The following is an 11,020-nucleotide window of genomic DNA, read 5'->3' on the forward strand; positions in this document are numbered from 1 at the left end:
TATATATATATATATATATATATATATATATATATATATATATAGGATCCGGATCAGGTGAGGACCTAATCTTAGGTGAGGACGTGAGGACTAATCTTGTGCGTTTGTTTTTTTATTTGTATGGCTTAGATTTGAGTTCTTGAGATGACATGGATTGATCTTTTTTGTTAAAGTGGGGTAGTAGTGTCTTTTTCTATTTTTTTAAGTGTGAACGCACGTGTAATCCTTGGTCAAATTGGTTTCCTATTTTCTTGGATCATCACCGTTGCAATTTGGAGCCACGATTTCTTCATCATTAATTGAGTGTTCGCCCATGCAAACTAATCAGTATTTTTTATTTTTTTTTCGCTCGTTCTTTTGAGTATAATATTGTCTATATTTGGATTGTCGTATATATGTATAAATGCCTGGGTAGTACGATTGTGCATTCGTGTGTGCTGATTGTGCAACTTAGTGTTGTAAGTTGTGCACTATAGGCTAGAGAGTTGTGCAGTATAGCACATAGTTCAGTGCATCGTAGGACATTGGGATGTCCACTGTATGATTTTTTGGCGGGGTTTGAATGCACAACAATAAAGTTATCGATGCACAACACTTAGTATAAGAATGCACAACATTTTGTATAGGAATGCACATCTTTTAATAAGACTGATTTACCCTAAATTTATATATTTTAATATTTTAAAGGGATTTGTTTTCTTAATCCGTGTGATTTGTTCCTTTTAATCTCAACCATACATCATTCTGATTTAATGGTCTAGATTAGTCCTCACGTCCTCACCTAAGAGTAGGTCCTCACCTGATCCGGACCCTATATATATATATATATATATATATATATATATATATATATATATATATATATATATATATATATATATATATATATATATATATATATACACTACACACACACTACACACGCACACACACTATGTATATCACAAGATGCATGGGAAGTCACTACTCTATTTTTAATAAAAATTTTGTTTAATGATTTAGCCCGTTGGATTAGCCCAACAACCCGTTGTTTAGGGTTCGCAAATTATGTTGTGCAACCGAATGCACCTTGCAAGGTGCATACGGTTGCAAAACGGCGCCGTTTTGGTTAAAAAAAAAACGCGCGTCCCAATTAAAGAAGAAATCAGGTTCGATTCCCGGCAATAACATTTTTATATAACCTCAATTTCATAACTATATAACCACAATTTCATAACTATATAACCACAATTCCATAACTATATAACCACAATTTCATAACTATATATCCACATTGAATGAATGAAGTAAAAATCCACAATGAATGAATGAATGAAGTAAAAATCCACAATGAATGAATGAATGAAGTAAAAATCCACAATGAATAAACTAAATATCCACAATATATGATTGAACTAAATGTCCACAATGAATGAACTATATAACCACAATTTCATAACTATATAACCACAATTTCATAACTATATATCCACAGTGAATGAATGAAGTAAAAATCCACAATGAATGAATGAATGAAGTAAAAATCCACAATGAATGAATGAATGAAGTAAAAATCCACAATGAATGAACTAACTATCCACAATATATGATTGAACTAAATATCCACAATGAATGAACTATACAACCACAATTTCATAACTATATAACCACAATTTCATAACTATATATCCACAAAAATGCTATTGCTGAGAATCGAACCTGTTTTTTTTTTTTTTTTAAAGTGGGATGCGCGTTTTTAGTCAAAACGACGTCGTTTTGAACCGTATGCACCATGCGCATGGTACATTCGGTTGCACAACATAACTATAGGGTTAGGGCCAACCCAACTCAAAAAGAAAAAATAAAAAATCATTTAGTCCAAGCCAACAAATCCACCAACCCTGTAGGGCTAGTCCAAAAACCCAACGGGCTGGCCCATTTGACATCCCTAGGTCTGACTTAGACTGAGCAATCCAATATGTATTAGCGGTGCCATCAATTTTTCATTTCATTGTCGGCTGGCTTGTTTGAGTTCGTATAACGAGCGCAATAATCTGCACACCTAATTTGGCTTGGTGCCTTGAAAACCTGGAGGCAAAACCATATAGACCTCCTCTTGCAAATCTTCGTGAAAAAAGGCGTTATTTATGTCTAACTGATGAATGTGCCAAGCATTAGAGGTGGCTATAGCTAGGAAGGTTCGGATGGTGGTTATACGATCCACCGGAGAGATTGTTTCGATGTAGTCAACCTCGAGTTGTTGCGTATAACCTTTGGCCACCAATCTTGCTTTGTAACGTGATAAGCGTTAAAATATCCTAGTTTATAACGACATTTCGAAGGTGTTTTATGAATAATTTAGCATTAAAGTTGTGTGCTTTATAGTAATTTACCCTAAAAACGTGATTTAGCTTAAAGAAACCTTCACAATTGTACTTTTTATGTGTTTAGGTATTTTCGGATGAGAAAAGTGGCAAAGAAGGATAAAAAACGTAAAATCCAGAAAAGCTTGCACCAAGACAACAGTCACGCCCGAGTCACGGCATGACAGAGACGTGAAGACGCCAAACCCAATCACGCCGCAAGCCACAAACATGACTAGTTACATTCCCTATCGCGGGACTAGCTAATCTCACAATGCAATCAACACACCATCATAATCCGTTTTCTTCCTTATTGTTTCAATCCTTTTTTTTCCCACGCACCTTTGTTCCTACCTTTTTCTGCAACCATCACTTCACCACACTCTACTTTGATCAAGAATTCAAAACTAGATCTACCTCACCGTGACCCTTTCTCAAACTTGCAAATTATCATTCCTTGAGTACGACAACCCGGGAATCTTTATTCCCAACCTTCTTTCCATCCACGGCTATCTATCCCGTCATAATGCTCAACCGCCCCGTCTGCGTTAAGCTTAATTTTGAACACCCATTTGCATCCCATGGGAACCTTTTCATGGGGTAACTCAGTCAACTCCCAAGTAGTAGCGGAGCCACAATGGGGGCAGTGGGGTCAGCTGCCCCCACTCACCTCTTCCAATTAATATATATTCATATGTAAAGATGACCAAGTAGTTCAGTAGCTCAGTTGGTTAAACTATGGTTACCATATATGAAATGGAATGGGTTCAAATCTTACCAACAACACTCCCTTTTTGTGAATCATTTAGTTAATGTAGTCCATAATATTTTACTATAAATATTTTTATAACATTTCAAAGTGTTTTAAAATTTCACCCTACCCAAGTACAATTTTGGCTTCATTCCTAACTAACATATAGTCTATCATAAACATTTTATTATAATTTATTAATGTATTTGAACCGTATTTTAGGTATTTAATATTTTGGAATTAACAATTATAAAATCGTCTTAAATACGCCCCCACTTATTTAATTTTCTGGATCCGCCACTACTCCCAAGTATTGTTGTTTCTTGAAGAGCCTTGATTTCTGCATTTATAGCTTCCTTCCAATGTTCATGTTTTAAGGCTAGATTATATGTTCTAGGTTCAATAGTGGATATGACTACTATAGAGAATGCTTTATGAACAGGAGTGAGGTGACTGTAAAAGACTACCTTAGATAGATGATGAGGTGATGATCCATGCTACACAATGACATCACAATAGTAGTACTGCAATCTTCCTAGGCATTTCGAACTCTATTTGATCGCCTGGGTTGCACGGGGGTATGGACTCACCATCTGTATGTTGAATAATAGGCTTCATTGGGCTAAGAATCTCAGCATCTGTATGCTGATGAGCACTAGATTCCCTTGGGCTATGAATCTCATCTATTGCTATTTCTTGTATGCAAGGCACACTGTTAGAAGGAGGTAGAACACCATGCTACTGCCTTGAACCAGCCTGTTCATAGAATATAGGAATGGAGGTGGAGACATTTAGCAAAGAGGGAGAGAACTGATCTGCCTCTGGGTCCTCAAGGCAGTGATCATTTTTCAAGGGGAATTGATCTTCGTAAAAGGTTACATCCCTTGACACAAAGATGTATTTGTCATGTGTGTCATAGAAGATGTACCCTTTGATATTAGCTGGCATCCCAATGAATACGCATCTCCTACTTCGTGGTGCCATCTTGTGCCTAGAATGAGATAAAGTGGAGGCATAGCAAAGGCAACCAAACACCTTGAAAGCACTGATATTGGGTTCTTTACTATACAATCTGAAGTTAGGACTTGATCCTTGAATAACCGATGAGGGGAGACGGTTGATGATGAAGGTGGCGTGCATGACACAATAGCCCCAAAACTCAAGGGACAGGTGAGCCTGGAACCACAAGGCTCTAGCAACGGCTAGGATGTGCTGCTGTTTACGCTCAACAATGACATTTTGTTGAGGTGTTTCAAAGTAGGATTTTTTGATGCACTATGCTCTTCTCATGGAAGAACTCCATCATGTTGAATTCTGGGCCATTGTCTCTACATATAATTTTGATGGACACCCGAAATTGTGTATGCACCATGTTGTGGAATCCCCTGATTAGAGCCCTTGCTTCTGGTCTGTTTCTCATAAGATGCAACCAAGTGAATCTTGAGTGGTCATCCACCAAGGTCAGGAAGTACCGTTCACCCTTGAGAGATGAAACTATAAAAGGCTCCCATATATCTGCATGCACTAAATCAAAGCAGGCATTTGTAGTAGTACTTAAAGGGAAAGGGGAGCGTTTATGTATAGCAAGGTGACACACATCACATGCAAAAGGCTTAGCAGAAGGTATAGAAATGTCTTTCAACAAATGCATTTTATTGGTTAGGGAGTGCCCCAAACGATGGTGCCAAGTTTCAGTGTTTACACTAGTCATAACCACATTCTTAGGAGGATTAATAGATTGCACTGGTGGTTCCATCAGCAAGTACAACCCCATATCCTGCATAGCTAAACCAACTGTCATCCCAAGTGTCTCCTGGATCAAGAGTTGAGAGGATGAGAAAACCAGTTTATAAGGTGTATTTTGAAGAAGTTTCACTACAACAGAAAACGGTTTTAACGTCGGTTAAAATACCCCATTTAACGTCGGTTATCTTTCGACGTCGACTTTAGAGACGTCGTAAGTAAATGATACGACGTCGGTTAAACAACCGACGTCGTATGTAACATACGGCGTCGGATTTACCACGGCGTCGGGTTTTAGGGTAAATCCGACGCCGTATATTATTTATATTTTAAAATAATAATAATAATTAACATACGGCGTCGGTTATTACCTAAAAACCGACGCCGTATATATTTATTTTTTTTTAAGAAAAAAATAATTAACATACGGCTTCGGAGTTTAGGTAAAAGCCGACGCCGTATATATTTATTTTTTTTTAAGAAAAAAATAATTAACATACGGCTTCGGAGTTTAAGTAAAAGCCGACGCCGTATATATTTATTTTTTTTTAAGAAAAAAAATAATTAACATACGGCTTCGGAGTTTAAGTAAAAGCCGATAACGTATATATTTATTTTTTTTTAAGAAAAAAATAATTAATATACGGCTTCGGAGTTTAGGTAAAAGGCGACGCCGTATATATTTATTTTTTTTTAAGAAAAAAAATAATTAACATACGGCTTCCGAATTTAGGTAAAAGCCAACGCCGTATATATTTATTTTTTTTAAGAAAAAAAATAATTAACATACGGCTTCGGAGTTTAGGTAAAAGCCGACGCCGTATATATTTATTTTTTTAAAAAAAATAACATACGACGTCGGCTTTATCCTAAAAGCCGACATCGTATGTTATTTTTTTTTATTATTATATTCGTTTTATGGTTTCTACCCAACCTGTATCAATTTTCAAATCCTACGCAGCTAGCAATTTAACATTCAACATCAACTAATTTCCAACATGAACTTCATCACATAATAACCACACTCGGTGGTTCCCTTTTGTATAGCACACTACATTGAATTACATTCAAATTAAAATAAATTAATAAAAAAAACAATAAGTTTGCATGTTTTACAATGTGAATGAAGTACTTACCGAACATATAGTCCATTTTGGTGAACGATTTTGTTTCTTTCCACTCATCATGTTTGTTGCAGTCATACACCTATTAATATAAGACATAGAATATATATAAATACTTGGCATCACTAGTTTAATGATAACTACTAATTAATTATATAAATTTACATACGTTTCCATTATATGTTTAATGTCTTCACGCGGCCCATGACCAAGTGAATCAAACCAAAAAATTTCATTTCGTCGAGGACAAATAGCCATCAACATCCAATGCTCACTACAAATAAATAATTTATTAGTTTTAAGTGAATATAATATATAATAAAAATATATTATATATAAGTACTTTTATTTAAAACGTAATTAATACTTACTTAAGAACATATGGGGCTAAGTATACCACTTTCTTCCCAGACTGCATGGTGGAATTTATATACGATTTCCTGTCTTCCATATTATTCATTTGTGGTTGAATCCAATATGGATCTAGGAAGCCATACATGTCTTTTGATGCCAACTCAAAATCAATATAAACACCCCTATTCAAAAACACAACCAATTATATATAGATTACCAACTATATAAATATAAAACTATTATGAATAAATAATACTAAAGAACTTGTTACCTCATAAAGAACTGAACTAGAGAGACATCGATGGTCTCCATTTGTAAGAAACGCATTATCTCATCACTTGCAAGGTGCAAGTCATAGTCAATGTTGCCCATAATACCAAGAGCCACATGGACCACAAGAGGGTGTTCAAAACGGTGAGCTATTGAAAAGGCCATTTTGCATCGATCAGTCAAAGAATCATGATCAGTTACATTGTGTTGTTGATGAACGGATTGCACACCCGAATGAAAGATCAATTTGGCCTTTTCTTTTGACTGTGAATTATAATACAAGTAAGAATTATTATTTTAAAAAGTAAATTACTTACTATTTTAAAATAGAAATATTTTCAGTATACATACCGCATCAGATTTAGTACATAACTCTACCAGCTTCTTTGGCTAAGCAATAAAGTGTTGAATTGCATCACCTACAAGCTGAACCTCACTGGTGGGAATTGGTACATGTGCGCTTGGATCACTAACTTCATTTACGCTCACCTTCACATGATTTATATCCAGTACAACCCCATGAACCTGTCCACCACTGTAAGCTGTCCCATATGCCACTGGACGTCTAATTGGATCTTCTAAGAACAGTTGACATCGTGCCCCTAACTACAATAATTTTTAATTAAAAATCATATAAACTTTTATTGATAAATAATAATAAGATAACTTTAAACGAATACTTACAGGCGGTAAATTACTAAAAGGGTCTGGGGAACTAGCTTTGTCACTTGGAGGCAGTGGCATAACATCCACACGTACGTCATCCACCTGCTTTGCTTGTAAAGGAGTCTGCATAGCACTAAATTTCAACATCATACTAGCTATTCTTGCCTCAAATTGATCAGTTAATCGTTGACCAAATTCCTCCCATTCAGCAATATTTTCCTGCTTTTGTTTTTCTAACGCTACTGCAACAGCATCATCAACCATTTGTTGAACATCTTCAGAAGGCTTTTGGCGACGTTTTGCATGACCAAATACACTTTTGAAGCCATGTCCTCTTCCCATGGCTCTAACACGTCCAGCATGCTCATCAGTACCCAATGCAACAGTCAATGAATCTTGTCTTCCTTCCTCAACAAATTCTCCTTGAGAAATTTGGATCTCAAGAGCATCCTAACATATATAAAAATTATTCAATAATAATTACTATTACTTTAGTAAATGACAACATATTTACTTACAATTTTTTCCGCCACCAATCTTGTTGATTCAGTGCGATAATTTCCTGACTTGTCAATTCTTGCTTTCTTCCACTTTTCGGCTCTACGTGGAGGACTTGGAGGACTCATTGTATACGACGGATCTGCATCAGCCAATGCTTGTTTTTCTTTCAACTTCTCATCCATCATCATCTTCTCCAACCTTTTATAACCTCCTCGAGCTAAAAGATGTGGATGAATATTCTTAGCTTGTATGTCTTGAAATTTTTTTCTTTTTGCCTATATAAATAAAAAATATTAATCAAACTCTTTACATGTCCCTCATAATAATGATAGAGTTTATGTTCGAAATATTGATAGAATAATAACGATACCTCATATGCTGGACCTGTATGCGACTTTACAAACTCATTCCATGTCTCTTGTTCAATGAAGTCGTATTTTATACATGGGCTCATACCTGCAAAACTACCGTATATATACTTGCTCACCAATTTCGCTTAAAAATCTTTCCACCGATCACCCACATATTGTATCCATTCTTTCCTCATATCAGTTGTGTCGGGAATATCAAAAGTATTCTGCAAAACAAAATTATATATTAGTTAGAAATGAAATTATAGAAACTTTATGAATAAATCAAAATCTTACAAAATGAAAAGTTACCAGGATTTGTTTCCAAATAGTATTATTAATAGTTTATGGAACATTCGGCCATTCATCTATTGTGATAGGAGTATGTGTTCGTCCCACTAATGCAACATAACTTTTAAAGGCACTGCCTTCTGGCCCGTAGACAGGCTCCAATCCATCCAGCTCAATGTGGTGTTTCCCTTCAGTAGAACGCTGCAGAATGAGTTTTTGCATACGAGTGGCGCCCCTCGTCCTAGAAGTAGTATTACTACTTTTAGTAGTATGAGTATCTTGTGTAGTACCATGCTGTGTAGTACCATCCTGTGTAGTACCATCACCATTTGCTGAATCCATACGCCTGTTTAGAAACAAAAATTATTAGAATATATAAAAGTACTACAATAAGAAAACTAAAAAACAAAATAAATAGTGGGCATTACATTTAATAATCAATTCTCCCATATCCCTTCATGATGATAATCTCGTGATGCATGTACTTCATCTATCTCATTATCAATAATAGTGGGCAATAAACTTGAAGAAAATGGTGGTATTTCCTCAATATCAAAACTAACATCTTCATTCTCATCTCTAGTAATTTGTCTCTTTCCATGAAGAACAATTGACCATTTTTTGTCACAAGGATCACTAATATAAAAGACTTGTTTTGCTTGGGATGCCATTATGAACTGCTCATATTTGTGCCCTTAACGATTAAAATCAACAAGTGTAAATCCCAACTCATCAACTTTTACATCATGTTTATTATCTACCCATCTACATCGAAACACAGGCACCCTAAAAAAAACATAATCAACTTCCCATATTTCTTCAATCACACCATAATATGACAACTCTGCAAACACAGGATTTGTATCTTTCGAACTACTGAAATGCATTGAATTTGCAACCAAAGTAACTCCACTGTTTTGCATAATGCTCTTTTCATCTTGAGCTTTTGTATAAAAAGAAAACCCATTAATGCCATATCCATTATAGCATATGACATCCAAACCAGGACCATGTGCTAACCATGAAACAGTTTCAGACATATTATTCTCTTCAATAACTTTATTTTTGAACCAACGAATAAAAGTTCGATTATGTTCGCCCACAATCCACATGTTTGTCCTTCTGGGATTTTGCTCTCTAATCAATGCCTTGTGTTCATCTAAATACGGCTCGACTTCACTTGTATTATGCAAGATGTACAAGTGTGCCTCCTCAACATCTTCACGAGGCATAGTCTTCATTTTGACTCCTCGAGTACCCTTCCCAGCAATTCTTCCTTCATGTCGATTAGTAGAAACACCAATAGCCTCTACCCCTGCCAAATATTCTGTACAAAACTCAGTAACCTCCTCTGCAACATAGCTTTCAACTATAGATGCTTCCGGCCTATATCGGTTCCTAACATAACCTTTTAATACTTTCATGTACCGTTCAAATGGGTACATCCACCTCAAATAAGCTGGACCACAATGTTTGATCTCTCTCACCAAATGCACAAGCAAATGAACCATGATATCAAAAAATGAAGGTGGATAGTGCATCTCTAGCTGACACAGTGTAACAATAATGTCATTTTGCAATTCATCTAATTTGTCTGGATCAACAACTTTCCCACATATTGCATTGAAAAAGAAACAAAGTCTTATGATGGTATATCTCAACTTTTTAGGCAATATGCCTCTAACAGCCACTGGCAATAGTTGTTGCATTAAGACATGACAATCATGAGACTTCAACCCCACCAACTTTAAATCTTGCATATTAACAAGTCTACTGATATTTGATGAATACCATTGTGGTAGCTTTACTCCACGTAAACACTCACAAAAACTTATTTTCTCCTTTCTTGATAAAGTATGAGCAGCCGGAGGCAAATATGTTCTCTTATCCCCGCAACGTGAAGCTAATGTAGGTCGTATACACATTTCAACCAAATCCAATCTAGCATTGAGTCCATCTTTAGTCTTACCTTTTATGTCTAAAAGAGTTCCAACAAGACTATCACATACATTTTTCTCCACATGCATCACATCAATACTATGTCTCACATCTAGTGTCTTCCAATATGGAAGATCAAAGAATATAGATTTCTTTTTCCACGGACTCTTCTCATTTGTAGGTATCTCTTTTGACCTCTTACCTCTTTGAGATTGAATCTTTTGAGTCTTACCAAAATTAACATTGATGCATTCAACTCGTTCATAAACTTGATTCCCTGTTAATGGTTGTGGAGCATCTGTATAGTCTTGGACCCCATTGAATGCCTTTTTTAATTTTCTATAAGGGTGAAATTTATCAAGAAGTCTCCGATGCCCCATGTATACAGTCTTTCTACCATGAACCAGTTGACGATAATAGGTATTATCTTCACATATGGGGTATGCCTTATGACCTTTGACACTATATCCAGACAAGTTTCCATAAGCTGGAAAGTCATTGATTGTGCAAAAAAGCATTGCATGCAACTTAAAAGTCTCCTTCCCGTATGCGTCAAACACTAACACACCTTCATCACATAATTGCTTCAAGTCATCAATAAAAGGCGCCAAAAAGACATCTATATCATTACCTGGTTGTTTTGGCCCAGAAATCATCAAGCTTAATAATATGTATTTGCGTTTCATACAC

The 11,020-nt window shown here is 35.7% G+C and overlaps 1 long non-coding RNA gene across 1 annotated transcript; it reads right to left on the reverse strand.

Moving 5' to 3' along the window:
- Window positions 1-7,989: 7,989 nt before the first annotated feature.
- On the reverse strand, window positions 7,990-8,444 carry LOC109173385. Its single transcript, XR_002052890.1, has 3 exons — window positions 8,414-8,444; window positions 8,122-8,328; window positions 7,990-8,026 (listed from the first exon to the last, which is right to left on the reverse strand). It is a non-coding gene; the product is annotated as an uncharacterized LOC109173385 (long non-coding RNA).
- Between the last annotated feature and the right edge of the window lie 2,576 nt (window positions 8,445-11,020).

Source organism: Ipomoea nil, unplaced genomic scaffold (genome assembly GCF_001879475.1).
Source record: "Ipomoea nil cultivar Tokyo-kokei standard unplaced genomic scaffold, Asagao_1.1 scaffold0480, whole genome shotgun sequence".
In the NCBI taxonomy this organism is placed as follows: domain Eukaryota; kingdom Viridiplantae; phylum Streptophyta; class Magnoliopsida; order Solanales; family Convolvulaceae; genus Ipomoea; species Ipomoea nil.